Source organism: Lucilia sericata, unplaced genomic scaffold (genome assembly GCF_015586225.1).
Source record: "Lucilia sericata isolate MDLA Ls3-8-SP2 unplaced genomic scaffold, ASM1558622v1 Contig000345F_arrow, whole genome shotgun sequence".
NCBI classification, from domain to species: Eukaryota; Metazoa; Arthropoda; class Insecta; order Diptera; family Calliphoridae; genus Lucilia; species Lucilia sericata.
Genome location: NW_023994365.1, coordinates 197,817 through 215,308, shown reverse-complemented (window position 1 = coordinate 215,308; position 17,492 = coordinate 197,817). Strand labels below are relative to the sequence as shown.

Below are 17,492 nucleotides of genomic sequence, written 5' to 3'. Positions count from 1 at the left end.
TTTCTATAGAAAAGTTATCGATCGATAGCTTTACTTTTCTATAGAAAAGTTATCGATCGATAGCTTTACTTTTCTATAGAAAAGTTATCGATCGATAGCTTTACTTTTCTATAGAAAAGTTATCGATCGATAGCTTTACTTTTCTATAGAAAAGTTATCGATCGATAGCTTTACTTTTCTATAGAAAAGTTATCGATCGATAGCTTTACTTTTCTATAGAAAAGTTATCGATCGAGAGCTTTACTTTTCTATAGAAAAGTTATCGATCGAGAGCTTTACTTTTCTATAGAAAAGTTATCGATCGATTACTTTACTTTTCTATAGAAAAGTTATCTATATTGATTACTTTATTTTTCTATAGAAAAGTTAACTATATCGATTACTTTACTTTTCTATAGAAAAGTCATCGATCGATTACTTTACTATTCTATAGAAAACTTATCGATCGATTACTTTACTTTTCTATAGAAAAGTTATCGAGCGATATCTTTTCCTTTTTTTTTTTTTGAATCGATAACTTTATTATTCTTTAGGAATGTGTTCAAAATATTATGGAAGTGGTGTTAGTCTATAGAACTTTGCCCTATAAAAGTACCTTTTGCAAAAAGTACTTTTTAATTAGTACTCTTTTATACCTATTCCCGGTCTTATTAATTTTGAAATTGTTGTGAAATCTAAAAGTAAACCTACACACACGCATTTCTATATTTGTTTTTGTAGTTGTTGCTTTATTTATTTAAAAAAATTGTGTTTATTTTATGTTCTTGTTGTTGTTGTTGCTAACAAAAAGTATCTTAAAGATATCAAACCTGGCAACAAGCAACATGTTGGCAGGTTGTATACAACCTAAAAACAAAATGTTGTCAACATTTAAACGTGAGTGTTGTACAAACGTTGGTGGCAAAAACTTCCATAGAAAAGACCAGTTTATATCAGTTGATATTAAACCGTTCGATGGTGTGTAATTTTTAAGCGGATGAAATCGGTTTTCGGAAAAAACGAGATGCAGTTTTGTGCGATTGATTGTTTGTGTATGAATATTGAACAATAATAATGCGTGTTATGAATTGTTGAATAAATGTTGTCTGTCGGTCGTGGTAAACGTCATCATTGAAGAAGTTTGTAATGTGGTTGTTGTTTTTATTGTTTAAAAAGTTAGTATATAATTTTGTTGTTTTTTTTTTATTTGTTATTGTTTTTTCTCTGTCACTATGAATTCTTGTGTGTGTGTTTTTTTTGTATGTTTCTCTGTTTGTTTTTATTTACCGCTTAAAGTTGTTGGACAACTAATTTTATTGTTCAAACGTCTGGGCCCCCATCTACCCGCTCGTACGTTAGTCTGTCACCTCGATTTAAGCCACTTTTAAATTTACAAGTTCTAATCAGCAGCCTCTACTCTCTTACTCCCTGAAGAACTAGTCGGCGGCCTGTTCCTCTAAACGTGTGTGTTGTTCGTTGTTTTTGTACTTCGTGTATAGTTGTCGTTTCGCTGTTACGATTCTATCCAAACGTGTGCTATGCTATTTGTGTGGGTTCGAAAAAAGTATCTGTGTATGAATATGCTTGAGTATCTGTCTGTCTGGCTGGTTGGTTAGTGTGTTTGTTGGTTGGTTGGTAGTTGTATGCCGCCTTTTGTTTTTCAACACAACAATCAACTCCAATCAGTTTGTTTATAACCGGTCTATGAATCAGTTTGTGTGTGTTTTGGGTTTCGCTTTTTTATAAAAAAATTCTATTAACAAGACGTTAAGATTAAAAATTTCTTATATTTCTATAAGAAAATTAAATGAAAATGTTTTTAAGATAAAAATATAACAAATTAGTTTCAAGTTTTTTTTTTGGAAAAAACGAATTTTTTTCCATATTTTATGATTTTTTTTAAATTTGTTTAAGTGAGTATTTTTGTGCATTTGCAAAACCTGTTTTAAAGGCCTCAACAAAAATGCCTTTAAGTCTAACTGTAGGTGTTTTAGTGTTGTATTCTGATTCGTTACATTAGTTATTTAAATCCCCAAAGTTATCAGGATTCAGCTAAAGAATACAAATTATGAAATTAAGCTGTTTTTAGCTGCAATAAATTGAATAAGCAAACAAAAATGTTGAAGAATTATGTGTCTTGTACAAAAGTTATGTGAAAATTAATCACAGTGTGTAAAAAGAAATAATAAATATTTTATTAATTTATCTTCCCTAAAAGCAACAAAAAAATACTAATAATAAAAATCTAATTTGTGAACATGTTGTGATAAATAAAGCTTAATATTGATACTTTTAGAGAAAAAAAAACACAAAAAAGTTTAAGAAATGTGATTTAGTTTGGTGAAAGATACAAAAGTATCTAAGGGATACTTGTATGAAATTAATATACAATTAAAATATTCTTAATAATATTAAAGAAAAAAAATTAGACCAGTTTGAAAACTTAAAAGAAATTTAAGAAAATTAAAAAAAAAAATATTAAAATGAAAATAAAAAATTTACATAAAAAAGTATCTAAATTAACTTTGATAATTGAAAATTTGAATAATGTTTTTTCTACAAAATTAAAATCTAGGCAAAATTCTGCCTTAAAAGTGATTTTTATAGTGAAAGCTACAAAAGTATCTTAAAGATATTTCTTTAAAACACGTCTCTAAGTGTAATTTTAGTTAAAAAAAATAATAATTTCTTAAAATTTTATTATTAAGTAACAAAATTTCTTAAAAAAGTGCTTGAAATACTAAAAGTATCTAAAAGATATTTTATAAAATTGTTACAAAAATTATTTAAAAAATCTAAGAAAATATAAAAAATAATAAAAATCCTACAAAAAAATAATATTTAAAACAACAAACATTTTCTAATATAAACATTAAAAAAAAAGTTATAAAAATATCTCAAGGATTAAAAATATTTAAAAAAATTTATATATATTTCTATTGTTTAACTATTTAACATTAAATATTATCAAAACTGTTGAAGTTTCTTGCGAAAAAAGTGTTTATTAAGCTAAAAGATACAAAAGTATCTGAGAGATACTAAATCAAAAAAAGTTAAAGTATCTTAAAGATATTTCATTATAGTCATCAGATTTCGTTATCGCAGTCTATAGTCTAGTCTACAAATCTATAGTATTGTCTATAGTCTAGTCTATAGTCTGGTCTATAGTCTAGTCTATAGTCTAGTCTATAGTCTAGTATATAGTCTAGTATATAGTCTAGTATATAGTCTAGTATATAGTCTAGTCTATAGTCTATAGTCTAGTCTATAGTCTAGTCTATAGTCTAGTCTATAGTCTAGTCTATAGTCTAGTATATAGTCTAGTATAGTCTAGTCTAGTAGTCTATAGTCTCGTCTATAGTCTAGTCTATAGTCTCGTCTATAGTCTAGTCTATAGTCTAGTCTATAGTCTAGTCTATAGTCTAGTCTATAGTCTAGTCTATAGTCTAGTCTATAGTCTAGTCTATAGTCTAGTCTATAGTCTAGTCTATAGTCTAGTCTATAGTCTAGTCTATAGTCTAGTCTATAGTCTAGTCTATAGTCTAGTCTATAGTCTAGTCTATAGTCTAGTCTATAGTCTAGTCTATAGTCTACTCTATAGTCTAGTCTATAGTCTAGTCTATAGTCTAGTCTATAGTTTGGTCTATAGTCTAGTCTATAGTCTAGTCTATAGTCTAGTCTATAGTCTAGTCTATAGTCTAGTCTATAGTCTAGTCTATAGTCTAGTCTATTGTCTAGTCTATTGTCTAGTCTATTGTCTAGTCTAGTCTATAGTCTAGTCTAGTCTATAGTCTAGTCTCTAGTCTATAGTCTAGTCTATAGTCTAGTCTATAGTCTAGTCTATAGTCTAGTCTATAGTCTAGTCTATAGTCTAGTCTATAGTCTAGTCTATAGTCTAGTCTATAGTCTAGTCTATAGTCTAGTCTATAGTCTAGTCTATAGTCTAGTCTATAGTCTAGTCTATAGTCTAGTCTATAGTCTAGTCTATAGTCTAGTCTATAGTCTAGTCTATAGTCTAGTCTATAGTCTAGTCTATAGTCTAGTCGATAGTCCTAGTCCTATAGTTCCTAGTCTATAGTCTAGTCTAAATATCTAGTCTATAGTCTAGTCTATATCTAGTCTATAGTCTAGTCTATAGTCTAGTCCGATAGTCTAGTCCTATAGTCTAGTCCTTATAGTCTAGGTCCTATAGTCTAGTCCTATAGTCTAGTCTATAGTCTAGTCTAATAGTCTAGTCTATAGTCTAGTCTATAGTCTAGTCTATAGTCTAGTCCTATAGTTCTAGTCTAGAGTCTAGTCTATAGTCTAGTTATAGTCCTAGTCCTATAAGTCTAGTCTATAGTCTAGTCTATAGTCTAGTCTATAGTCTATCTAGATCTAGTCTATAGTCTAGTCTAGTCTATAGTCTAGTCTATAGTCTAGTCTATGTCTAGTCTAGTCTATAGTCTAGTCTATCGTCTAGTCTATAGTCTAGTCTATAGTTTAGTTATTTCGTTAAACACATAAATATTAGGTAATAGAGAAGATGTCCAATTCTATCGCTAATCGCTAACCTTTTGCCTCAAAATAATCAAGTAGCTATACCAGAATTGATTCCAAATGTTACTTTTTTAATTAAAACAATAAAATAAAATGGTCTATTTAAAATATTTACCAAAAACCACAAACAATTAAATGACTTTTAAACCCACAAATATTCTAAATAAAAATTTAGGTTTTTACATAAAAACAGTAATGAAAGAAGAATATACTTATTTGCTCAATAATATAAAAAATTCTGGTAAATTTAAAACAATATTTAAAAGAAATTTGCACAAAAAATTAAATTAAAAATATAAAGAAAGCCTTAGCAAGAGTTTTTTAAAAAATAATGCAACAACAAATTTCCTAAGAATAACAATAGCAAAGTAAAGTATTTCGAAAGTATATTTAAGATAATAAATATGCACTCTAAAGTGTCTTATAACTTATATTATTTAAATATTTTTATGAAAAAAAAAATGTAATAATTATTTGATTTTTTTTTCTTTGTAGAAAATTAAATGCTGCATAAACAACACAATAGCTAAATCAAAATAAAAAATCTAAATAAATGTTCAAAACAGCAAAATTTTAAACAAAAGATATAAAAGTATCTGAAAGATATTAATTAAAAAAATCGACATAAATAATAAAAAAATCATAGATAATATTTAATATCATAAATAAAATATAAAAAAGTGTAAAATATCAAACAAAAGATACAAAAGAATCTAACTGATAAAAATTAAAAAAAAGTGTACAAAATATTTTAAGTAAAGAACACATAAAAAAGTGTTTTATTTGCAGCAAAGGATACAAAAGTATCTATAAGATAAAATTAGAAAAAAAGTTATGTTATAAAAGTTTAAAAAAATCAAAAAATTGCCAAAAAGTGTTAAACCCTAATTATTAAACAAAGATCAAAACATATAAAAGTATCTGAAAGATATAAATTTGAATAATCAAAAATTTACTTAAAAATAAATAAAAGTGGTAAAATCTTTCAAATTTAATTCTTATACTTTGGATTATAAATGAATATATTTTTTCCAAATCTTCAACAAGTGATCTAAATTACTCAAAAGATACCAAAATATCTAAAGGATAACTTCTAAATAAAGTAAAGGTAAATAAAAAGTTCTAGTTCAGTTCTAGTTCAGTTCTAGTTCAGTTCTAGTTCAGTTCTAGTTCAGTTCTAGTTCAGTTCTAGTTCAGTTCTAGTTCAGTTCTAGTTCAGATCTAGTTCTAATTCAGTTCTAGTTCAGTTCTAGTTCAGTTCTAGTTCAGTTCTAGTTCAGTTCTAGTTCAGTTCTAGTTCTAGTTCAGTTCTAGTTCAGATCTAGTTCAGTTCCAGTTCAGTTCAGTTCAGTTCTAGTTCAGTTCTAGTTCAGTTCTAGTTCAGTTCTAGTTCAGTTCTAGTTCAGTTCTAGTTCAGTTCTAGTTCAGTTCTAGTTCAGTTCTAGTTCAGTTCTAGTTCAGTTCTAGTTCAGTTCTAGTTCAGTTCTAGTTCAGTTCTAGTTCAGTTCTAGTTCAGTTCTAGTTCAGTTCTAGTTCAGTTCTAGTTCAGTTCTAGTTCAGTTCTAGTTCAGTTCTAGTTCAGTTCAGTTCTAGTTCAGTTCTAGTTCAGTTCTAGTTCAGTTCTAGTTCAGTTCTAGTTCAGTTCTAGTTCAGTTCTAGTTCAGTTCTAGTTCAGTTCTAGTTCAGTTCTAGTTCAGTTTCTAGTTCAGTTCTAGTTCAGTTCTAGTTCAGTTCTAGTTCAGTTCTAGTTCAGTCTAGTTCAGTTCTAGTTCAGTTCTAGTTCAGTTCTAGTTCAGTTCTAGTTCAGTTCTAGTTCAGTTCTAGTTCAGTTCTAGTTCAGTTCTAGTTCAGTTCTAGTTCAGTTCTAGTTCAGTTCTAGTTCAGTTCTAGTTCAGTTCTAGTTCAGTTCTAGTTCAGTTCTAGTTCAGTTCTAGTTCAGTTCTAGTTCAGTTCTAGTCAGTTCTAGTTCAGTTCTAGTTCAGTTCTAGTTCAGTTCTAGTTCATTCTAGTTCAGTTCTAGTTCAGTTCTAGTTCAGTTCTAGTTCAGTTCTAGTTCAGTTCTAGTTCAGTTCTAGTTCAGTTCTAGTTCAGTTCTAGTTCAGTTCTAGTTCAGTTCTAGTTCAGTTCTAGTTCAGTTCTAGTTCAGTTCTAGTTCAGTTCTAGTTCATTCTAGTTCAGTTCAAATTGTCTTTTAAATCTATCTTTCAGTTGGTCTTAAACAAAAATCGATTAATTCATAAAGTAGAAAACAAAAACAACAACCTCCTTATCATTAACAATTGTCCAAGGATTTACTACAAAAGATTTATTTGCTACATAAAGTTTAAGTGGGCGATGCCAGCATTAAAAAGGAATTAAATTAGCGTTGCTAAAGTTCAAGAGCAAAACAACAAAAAACTTTAACAGCTAAATAAATTATAAAAAATAAAAATTATTCATACTAAAGAAAACTAATTACAGTTTATTATAAAGTAATTAAAGTGAAAGATATTAAAATATATCTAAGACAGCAGACTAAGTGTGGAAATAAAAGTCAAGGTAAGTTATGAAATTTAGAATATATTTAAATCTAAAAGAGTCTAAACAATTGTTTTACCAATTGTCGTATAAAACGTTTCAATAATTTCAACTTGAGCGAGATATACCTTACAACAAGTCCTTACTTAAATCGTTTTAAACTCTTCTCCATATTTTGGCTTTAAGGTGTTACTTCCTCAGCCCCCGCTTTTAAAACATCAAGAAGAAACACCTTTAAAAAGCAATTACTTTTGAGCATTTAGCGAATACCTTAGTTAAACTTGCTATAAAGTATATATCAAAGCAACTAAGCCCCTGCCATCTATGTATTTTTAATTACATTTTATTTTAAAATTTTCATTAAATATTCAATATGCACTATAGCTGCTACTACTGACTGATCTTAACAGAAAAACCCCACCATTTAAGGAAAATTTTTGTATTTTGTTTCTCTCTGTTTTAAGTTCAATTCATTTGTGTATGCCAAACACGCGCCTCGACAAAAGTTGTTGCTACATTCTTTTCAAAATGATGACAAACCATCTATCTACACCGTCAAATGTTGTTAGAAAATATAAATAAAAAAAAATATTCAAAAGAAACACTTGAAATATTAAATGAAATTACTAAAAAGGAAACAAATTATATAGAAATAAATGTTTGTTTTTGTAACAAGTTAAATACACACAAACAATTGAATATATACACTCAAAATAAATATGTACTACATTTTTAATAAACAAATATTACTGAAAAGTAATAATTACACAGGGCTACAAAGGTTAAAAAATTTATAAAAATGGATTTCTCCCATCGACACTCGTATATAGTTCTGTTCTAGTTCTGTTGCAGTTCAGTTCAGTTCTAGTTCAGTTCTAGTTCAGTTCTAGTTCAGTTCTAGTTCAGTTCTAGTTCAGTTCTAGTTCAGATCTAGTTCAGTTCTAGTTCAATTCTAGTCCAGTTCTAGTCCAGTTCTAGTTCAGTTCTAGTTCAGTTCTAGTTCAGTTCTAGTTCAGTTCTAGTTCAGTTCTAGTTCAGTTCTAGTTCAGTTCTAGTTCAGTTCTAGTTCAGTTCTAGTTCAGTTCTAGTTCAGTTCTAGTTCAGTTCTAGTTCAGTTCTAGTTCAGTTCTAGTTCAGTTCTAGTTCAGTTCTAGTTCAGTTCTCGTTCAGTTCTAGTTCAGTTCTAGTTCAGTTCTAGTTCAGTTCTAGTTCAGTTCTAGTTCAGTTCTAGTTCAATTCTAGTTCAGTTCTAGTTCAGTTCTAGTTCAGTTCTAGTTCAGTTCTAGTTCAGTTCTAGTTCAGTTCTAGTTCAGTTCTAGTTCAGTTCTAGTTCAGTTCTAGTTCAGTTCTAGTTCAGTTCTAGTTCAGTTCTAGTTCATTCTAGTTCAGTTCTAGTTCAGTTCTAGTTCAGTTCTAGTTCAGTTCTAGTTCAGTTCTAGTTCAGTTCTAGTTCAGTTCTAGTTCAGTTCTAGTTCAGTTCTAGTTCAGTTCTAGTTCAGTTCTAGTTCAGTTCTAGTTCAGTTCTAGTTCAGTTCTAGTTCAGTTCTAGTTCAGTTCTAGTTCAGTTCTAGTTCAGTTCTAGTTCAGTTCTAGTTCAGTTCTAGTTCAGTTCTAGTTCAGTCTAGTTCAGTTCTAGTTCAGTTCTTAGTTCAGTTCTAGTTCTAGTTCCGTCTCTTAGTTCTAGTTCAGTTCTAGTTCAGTTCTAGTTCAGTTCTCGTTCAGTTCTCGTTCAGTTCTACTTCAGTTTTCTAGTTCAGTTCTAGTTCAGTTCTAGTTCAGTTCTAGTTCAGTTTCTAGTTCAGTTTCTAGTTCATTTCTAGTTCAGTTCTAGTTTCCAGTAGTTCAGTTCTAGTAGTCTAGTTCAGTTCTAGTTCAGTTCTAGTTCAGTTCTAGTCAGTTCTAGTTCAGTTTCTAGTTCAGTCTAGTTCAGTTCTAGTTCAGTTCTAGTTCAGTTCTAGTTCAGTTCTAGTTCAGTTCTAGTTCAGTTCTAGTTCAGTTCTAGTTCAGTTCTAGTTCAGTTTCTAGTTTCAGTTCTAGTTCAGTTCTAGTTCAGTTCTGTTCAGTTCTAGTTCAGTTCTAGTTCAGTTCTCTAGTTCAGTTCTAGTTCAGTTCTAGCTTCAGTTCTAGTTCAGTTCTAGTTCAGTTCTAGTTCAGTTCTAGTTCCGTTCTAGTTCAGTTCTAGTTCAGTTCTAGTTCAGTTCTAGTTTCAGTTCTAGTTCAGTTCTAGTTCAGTTCTAGTTCAGTTCTAGTACAGTTCTAGTTAAGTTCTAGTTCAGTTCTAGTTCAATTCTGTTCTAGTTCTGTTCTAGTTCTGTTCTAGTTCTGTTCTAGTTCTGTTCTAGTTCTATTCTAGTTCTGTTCTAGTTCTATTCTAGTTCTGTTCTAGTTCCGTTCTAGTTCCGTTTATGTTGAGTTCTAGTTCAGTTCTAGTTCAGTTCTACTTCAGTTCTAGGTCAGTTCTAGTTCAGTTCTAGTTCAGTTCTAGTTCAGTTCTAGTACAGTTCTAGTTCAATTCTGTTCTAGTTCTATTCGAGTTCTGTTCTAGTTCTGTTCTAGTTCTGTTCTAGTTCTGTTCTAGTTCTGTTCTAGTTCTGTTCTAGTTCTGTTCTAGTTCCGTTTATGTTCTGTTCTGGCCCTGGTCCAGTTCTAGTTGTGTTCTAGTTTTAGTTATGTTCTGAAATGTAATGAAATTATGACTTTCTAAATTTGCTATTTTACAAATATTAAGTTTTCCTATTATTTTTTTTTTTTTGTGAATCACAAAAATATTTGCTAAAAATGTTTATTTAAATTCATAAACAAATTGCTTTTTTATAAAAGTTATCTTATCAACCAAACAAAAATGTTATAAAATAAATATTCCCACATACCAAACATAAGTACCAGACCCCAATAGAAAAACTACTAACTTGAAAAAAAGTATCTTATTTTTTATTCTCTCATGTTATTTGTTTATTATTTAAATAAATATTTACAATAATTGATCTAATAAAACCAAACAAAAAATAAAATTAGTACATGGATACTTTTGTTTAAATACATACTTTTAAATAAACTTAAGCTACTACAACAAGTTAAGGATACACAAACTTGTATCCTTAGTAGACTCAACCATAAATTTGTTAAACTTCCATAGAACAACATGAAAACCCTTTTAAAATATTTTAAATGTTGGGAATTTCTTAATTGCCAGCAAAGTAGTATGAAACACCCACTGAGGGTGGAAAACATGAAGAGATGTTGTAGTGAGTATGATACTTACTGGGTGTTTTGAAACCAAAAACCATTATTTATTGTGGCCAAATTAAAAGTAAATAAAAAATTTACATGTGTAAATAAAAATTTTGGATTTTTTTTTTTTTGCAAAAGTAATTAAAAGGATTATGAATAGAAATTTGTTTAGCAAGAAAAATGTTTAAATAACTAGATCGCTATAAAAAAACTTGATGGCAACACTTTCGAAAATTATTTTAACATTTTTAAAAATTCCAGAAATTTTCTGAACTTCTTTTAAATTTGTATAAATCTGTTAAGTATCTTGGAAGTTATAGCAATAACCCGTAAAAGTAATTATATAATTAGATTAATCATCTGGCAACTTTATTAAAAGTTAAAAGGATTTTTTTTCAATACTAAACTCCCCACTCTTTAAGCTTCTTTCATCATACTACCGCAATTGCATTAAAAATAAATCGAGTTACACGCGTACACACAAATATGTTAATTTATAGAAATCGTGCTCCCCACATACTGTTGTTGTATTTAGTATGTTTGTGGTCTTGTTATTTTCTTCTTTTAACTTTAAAAACCAAACTAAGAATTGTTAGTACAGAGATGGAAAATTCAGTACTAGACTAGTCAACAGAACAGGGCATAGACAAGTTAGGAGGTCGTTCAGTTCTATTTAAGTTCTAGTTCAGTTCTAGTTATGTTCTGTTTTAGTTCTGTTCTAGTTTAGTTCTAGTTCAGTTCTAGTTCAGTTCTATTTCAGTTCTATTTCAGTTCTAGTTGAGTTCTAGTTCAGTTTTAGTTCAGTTCTAGTTCAGTTCTAGTTCAGTTCTAGCTCTGCTCTAGTTCTGTTCTAGTTCTGTTCTAGTTCTGTTCTAGTTCTGTTCTAGTTCTGTTCTAGTTCTGTTTTAGTTCTGTTCTAATTCTGTTCTAGTTCTAGTTCTGTTCTAGTTCTGTTCTAGTTCTGTTCTAGTTCTGTTCTAGTTCTGTTCTAGTTCTGTTCTAGTTCTGTTCTAGTTCTGTTCTAGTTCTGTTCTACTTCTGTTCTAGTTCAGTTCTAGTTCAGTTCAAGTTCAGTTCAAGTTCAGTTCAAGTTCAGTTCTAGTTCAGTTCTAGTTCAGTTCTAGTTCAGTTCTAGTTCAGTTCTAGTTCAGTTCTAGTTCAGTTCTAGTTCAGTTCTAGTTCAGTTCTAGTTCAGTTCTAGTTCTGTTCTAGTTCTGTTCTAGTTCTGTTCTAGTTCTGTTCTAGTTCTGTTCTAGTTCTGTTCTAGTTCTGTTCTAGTTCTGTTCTAGTTCTGTTCTACTTCTGTTCTAGTTCAGTTCTAGTTCAGTTCAAGTTCAGTTCAAGTTCAGTTCAAGTTCAAGTTCAGTTCTAGTTCAGTTCTAGTTCAGTTCTAGTTCAGTTCTAGTTCAGTTCTAGTTCAGTTCTAGTTCAGTTCTAGTTCAGTTCTAGTTCAGTTCTAGTTCAGTTCTAGTTCAGTTCTAGTTCAGTTCTAGTTCAGTTCTAGTTCAGTTCTAGTTCAGTTCTAGTTCAGTTCTAGTTCAGTTCTAGTTCAGTTCTAGTTCAGTTCTAGTTCAGTTCTAGTTCAGTTCTAGTTCAGTTCTAGTTCAGTTCTAGTTCAGTTCTAGTTCAGTTCTAGTTCAGTTCTAGTTCAGTTCTAGTTCAGTTCTAGTTCAGTTCTAGTTCAGTTCTAGTTCAGTTCTAGTTCAGTTCTAGTTCAGTTCTAGTTCAGATTCTAGTTCAGTTCTAGTTCAGTTCTAGTTCAGTTCTAGTTCAGTTCTAGTTCAGTTCTAGTTCAGTTCTAGTTCAGATCTAGTTCAGTTCTAGTTCAGTTCTAGTTCAGTTCTAGTTCAGTTCTAGTTCAGTTCTAGTTCAGTTCTAGTTCAGTTCTAGTTCAGTTCTAGTTCAGTTCTAGTTCAGTTCTAGTTCAGTTCTAGTTCAGTTCTAGTTCAGTTCTAGTTCAGTTCTAGTTCAGTTCTAGTTCAGTTCTAGTTCAGTTCTAGTTCTGTTCTAGTTCTGTTCTAGTTCTGTTCTAGTTCTGTTCTAGTTCTGTTCTAGTTTTGTTCTAGTTCTGTTCTAGTTCTGTTCCAGTTCTGTTCTAGTTCTGTTCTAGTTCTGTTCTAGTTCTGTTCTAGTTCTGTTCTTGTTCTGTTCTAGTTCTGTTCTAGTTCTGTTCTAGTTCTGTTCTAGTTCTGTTCTAGTTCTGTTCTAGTTCTGTTCTAGTTCTGTTCTAGTTCAGTTCTAGTTCTGTTCAAGTTCTGTTCTAGTTCTGTTCTGGTTCATTTCTAGTTCTGTGCTAGTTCAGTTCTAGCTCTGCTCTAGTTCTGTTCTAGTTCAGTTCTAGTTCTGTTCTAGTTCTGTTCTAATTCTGTTCTAGTTCTGTTCAAGTTCTGTAAGTGTTACAGTAAGGAGATCCAAATGTACTCATTTTTTCTGAAATAAAAATTTGCAAACACGCAACGTAACACATGCAAATATGCACGACAATGAGTAATGAAAACTCTTCAAATGCGTTGTGGTGTTAAAATGTAACATTACACGCACTTACAGACACAAGAATTCTGTTAGAGGTAAAACAACAACAGCTTTTGTACTACAAAATTTTCTTATTGTTGTTGGTTTTACATATGACACTAGTACATACTCTGTTTTTAAAACCAAAGAAAAAGTATGCTCCAGAAAGTATACAAGTAAAATTTGTATGTAGGTTTGGTTTTATGTTTAAATGATGTGTTATTTCTTTTGTTGTTATTATTGCTGTTGTTGGCTGCTGTAAAACATGCATGTCACATGGCTCAATACCTTTTTTTCCTTTTATACACAACCCAAGATGATGATGATGATGCTGTTCTTTGTCTATTCTTTATTTTATTTTTTTTACATTTTGCTTGTGTTTAACATTTTTGTTTGGTTTGTTTAGTGAGGTTTTCTTTCACTTTTGTTGTGTAAGAATAAAGTTCCCTTCTTACTTGTTTTCTTGTACATGTTTGATGAAAAAAAAAAAAAAAAACAATGTAAATTTTGACTTATGACTGTATTATACATCTGGCTTAAAAAACAATTTTGACTTTACACAACATGTCAAGTCAAGCTAAGGAAACCCAATAAAACAATTTTTAAGATATTTAAATATAAATACTGAAATATTTTTTTCCCAACATATTAAAAAATCCTAGAGATTTTCCCCGCAAGTCTAAAGCTAACAAAAATTTTATTATGAATATTTTAAAGTGAAAAATTCTTTAAAATTACTCAAAAAAATTAAGAATGAATTTGATTACTTATTATTTAAAAAGAAAAATGTTTTTGCTGAATTCCTATAGCATTAAATAAAATCCCAGAAATACCCAAATTTTCCCAGAACACTAAAATCAGTAAAAATTTCCAGCAAATAGTTTTTTTTTAAAGTTTAAGGAAGTAAATCACATTTTCCGACAATTCCTATAATATTACACAAAATCCCCGAAATGCTAACTTTTCCCCGGAAGACTAAAATCACTTAAATTTTACACAAAATAGTTTCAACATAAATATATTAAAGAAGTCAGGCCCTTTTTCCAACAATTCCTATAACATTAATCCAAATCCCAGATATTACCACCTTTCCCCGGAACACTAAAATTTCAAAAAATTTCCTTAAAACGTTTGAAAATAATTATTTTAATAGTTTAAGGAAGTAAAACACATTTTCTGTTAATTCCTATAACATTAAACAAAATCCCCAAAATGCCCACATTTCCCCAGAATATTTAAAACACTAAATTTTTGAAGAAAATAATTTCAACATAAATATTTTAATAGTTTAAGATAGTAAAACATGTTTTCTGATAATTCCTATAACATTAAACAAAATCCCAAAAATACCTACATTTCCCCAGCAGATTAAAATCACTAAATTTTTGCTGATAATAGTTTGAATATCAACATATTAATAATTTAAGTATGTAATGCACATTTTCTGTCTATTCCTATAACATTAAACAAAATCCCAGAAATACCCATATTTCCCCTTAAGACGAAAAACGCAAAATTGTTCAAGTAATAGGTTTATATGTGATTATTTTATTAGATTAAACATATTAAAAATGGTTTTCTAAGAATTCCTTTAGCATTAAATATAATCCCAGTAATACGCAATTTCCCCCGAAGGCTAAAATCCCTAAATTGTTTTAACATAAATATTTTAATAGTTCAAGAAGGTAAAGCTTATTTTCTAACAATTCCTATAACATTTAAAGAAAATCTAACAATTCCTATAACATGAAAGAAAATCCCAGAATCTCCACATTTCCCCGGACGTCTAAAATCACTAAATTGTTTCAGGAATTAGTTCGAATATAAAAATGTTAATAGTTTAAGGAAAAAAAATTGTTTTCTTTTAATTCCTATAACATTAGAAAAAAATCCCACAAATGCCCACATTTCCCCAGGAGATTATAATCAACAAATTTTTCTAGAAAATTGTTTTAACATAATTATTTTATACGTTTAAGGAGGTAAAGTACATTTTCTAACAATTCCTATAACATTAAACAAAATGCCCACATATCCCCAGCAGACTAAAATCACTGATCACCTCATTTCTCGGGAAGACTGGAATCACTAAATTTTCGCAGATTATACTTTGAATATAAATATTTTAATAGTTTAAGCATGTAAAGCACATTTTCTAACAATTCCTATAACATTAAACAAAATCCCCGAAATGCCCACATATCCCCAGCAGACTAAAATCACTAAATTGTTGCAGATAGTAGTTTGAAAATAAATTTTCTTAATAGTTTAAGCAAGTGAAGTACATTTTCTAATAATTCATATAACATTAATCAAAATCCCCGAAATGCCCAAATTTCCCCGGAAGACTGAAATCCCTCAAAATTTTCAAAAATTATTGGATATCAATTTTCTAATAGTTTGTTGTAAAAGTAAAACATGTTTTCTGATCATTCCTATAACTTTACACAAAATCCCAGAAATCTCCGCATTTCTTGGGAAGACTGGAATCACTAAATTTTTGCAGATTATACTTTGATTATAAATATTTTAATAGTTTAAGCATGTAAATCACATTTTCTGACAATTCCTATAACATTAAACAAAATCCCCGAAAAGCCCACATTTCCCCAGTAGACTAAAATCACAAAATTGTTGCAGATAATAGTTTCAATATAAATTTTCTTAATAGTTTAAGCAAGTAAAGCACAATTTCGGACATTTCCTATAACATTAAACAAAATCCCAGAAATGCCCACTTTTCCCCGTAAGACTAAAATCTTAAAAATTTACGGGGAAATGTTGTATATATATTTTTTTGACAATTCGTATATTTTTACACAAAATCCCGGTAATAATCACTTTTCCCCTTAAATAATTTATAATGTTCCATTTCTACTGCTTGGCTTAACATATCCTTCAAACTTGGTTGTACTTAATTTATCAACCCTGTACTAATTCCCTTAGCTTATGCTTGTTACACACTCATCTCTATTTACATATGTAAATCATAAAAATAACAGATTTCTTTCTTGTCATTGTTGTTGTTTTTTCTGTTATTGCATATTTTGTTATTATTGTTTTCTGTAATTTACGTGCTTTAAGTGTTTGCATTCTAATGCTTACACATTTCGACTTACTCACCCTTTTACTCACTCAATCTTTCACCTTTTTGACACGTTCGCCAATTAAATTTTAATTTTAAAGCTTTAAATATGAAGGGTATACGAAAACACGAACAACTTTACACACGTAGGGAGGAAAAACACTGTGTCATCATGAGTTGCAAAAGGGTAGAAAAAGTCTCTTCTACTCAAGCCGTTCAGTCTCCTCTCTTAATACATAGTAAACAAAACTGTAGAAAAAGAAGCATAAAATACGCAGTGTTGTTTTCAATGGCAGTTATTTAAATGTCAGTTTATTAAATGCACAAATATAAATAAAAAACAAAAGGGTGGCTCATTTTTTATTAGTTAAACTATATTTTTTGCCAAAATTTTAAATTTTACTTTGTTCCTCCCTAATACATTTGTTTTGCAATGCAGTTAATATTACCTACATACCTTCTTAGCCTTAAACTCAGTCATTTGCTATGCAGCAGCAAAAAAACTGCAACAAAATCTCCATTTGTTTTTTTACACAAAAAAATCTATTCATTTTGCTTGTTTACCTCTTTAGTATATTATCTTGTTCTTTTTGTTCCCCCCTCTGTCTGTGAGTTTGGTACACATTGCCTTTAAACCACAAGATTATTATATAGTCAAGGTTTTTGTCGTGTTTGAACGAAGTAAAGTTTTCCCCCAATTGAGCTTAATCTTCAAAATGTTTGTAGGCAATCTGTTATGTAAAAGGTTGCCAGATTTTGGTAATAAAATATATATTATATAAAAATGTAAAAAACGAAATAATTTTACAAAATTTTAGGAAAATTTTTTAAATTCCCAAAAATATTTTTAAAAATCCCAATCCCAGAAATGGCTACATCTTTTTCACTAGACTAAAATCACAAACATTTTTTTCTAATTGTTAAAAATTAAAAAAAAAAACAAAATGATTTTACAGAATTTAAGCAAAATTTTTTAAATTCCCAAAAATATTTTAAAAAATTCCACTCCCAGAAACGGCCACATATTTCTAAAACCTCAAAAAATTAAAAATTTCTTATGAAATATTTAATAAAATAATGTTTTAAAGCCATCAAAATATAAAAAATTGTATTTTTGTAAATTCCTAAAACATATAAAAAATCCCGCAAATTTCCCCAGGCTCATAAAATCTTCAAAATATGTTAAAATTATATAAACTTCTACAAAATTATACTAGAACACTTAAATTGTACAAATATATTAAAAAACTCAAATTCCCAAAAAGTTTTTAAAAATCCCGGAAATGGCCAATTTAACTCCGGAACCCTAAAATAAGTGCAAACTATTTACATATGATTATTTAAGAGAAACTAAGCCTTAAAGAAATATTTTCTTTGAAATTCCCAAAAATATTTCAATGTTAATTCCCAAAACATTAAACATTAAATTCCAGAAATTCCCACATTTCCCCAACGGACTAAAATCTTAAAATTTTTCAAGAAACTAGATGAACACTTTAATAAATTTATTAAGTTTAGAACTTTTTTTGGTAATTCCCAAAATATTAAAAATAATTTCAACATAAATATTTTAATAGTTTAAGATAGTAAAACATGTTTTCTGATAATTCCTATAACATTAAACAAAATC

General features: G+C 29.2%; 2 protein-coding genes across 4 annotated transcripts in view; one reads left to right on the top strand and one right to left on the bottom strand.

Annotated features, from left to right (window-relative positions):
- LOC119603885 (extended synaptotagmin-2-A) overlaps positions 1–16,002 on the bottom strand; it is an 82,229-nt gene extending 66,227 nt beyond the window's left edge. Inside the window, exon 1 of the mRNA XM_037956156.1 lies at positions 15,901–16,002. The gene's annotated coding sequence lies outside the window, so the exon portion shown is untranslated. The remainder of the gene's footprint in view (positions 1–15,900) is intronic.
- LOC119603888 (leucine-rich repeat-containing protein 15) overlaps positions 900–17,492 on the top strand; it is a 163,783-nt gene continuing 147,190 nt past the window's right edge. For 2 of the 3 annotated variants that reach the window (XM_037956172.1, XM_037956173.1), the window contains exons 1-2: positions 5,178–5,626; positions 6,727–7,056. The gene's annotated coding sequence lies outside the window, so the exon portion shown is untranslated. Of the gene's footprint in view, positions 1,155–5,177; positions 5,627–6,726; positions 7,057–17,492 lie in introns of those variants that run through there. The other variant, XM_037956174.1, reaches the window with a different exon arrangement.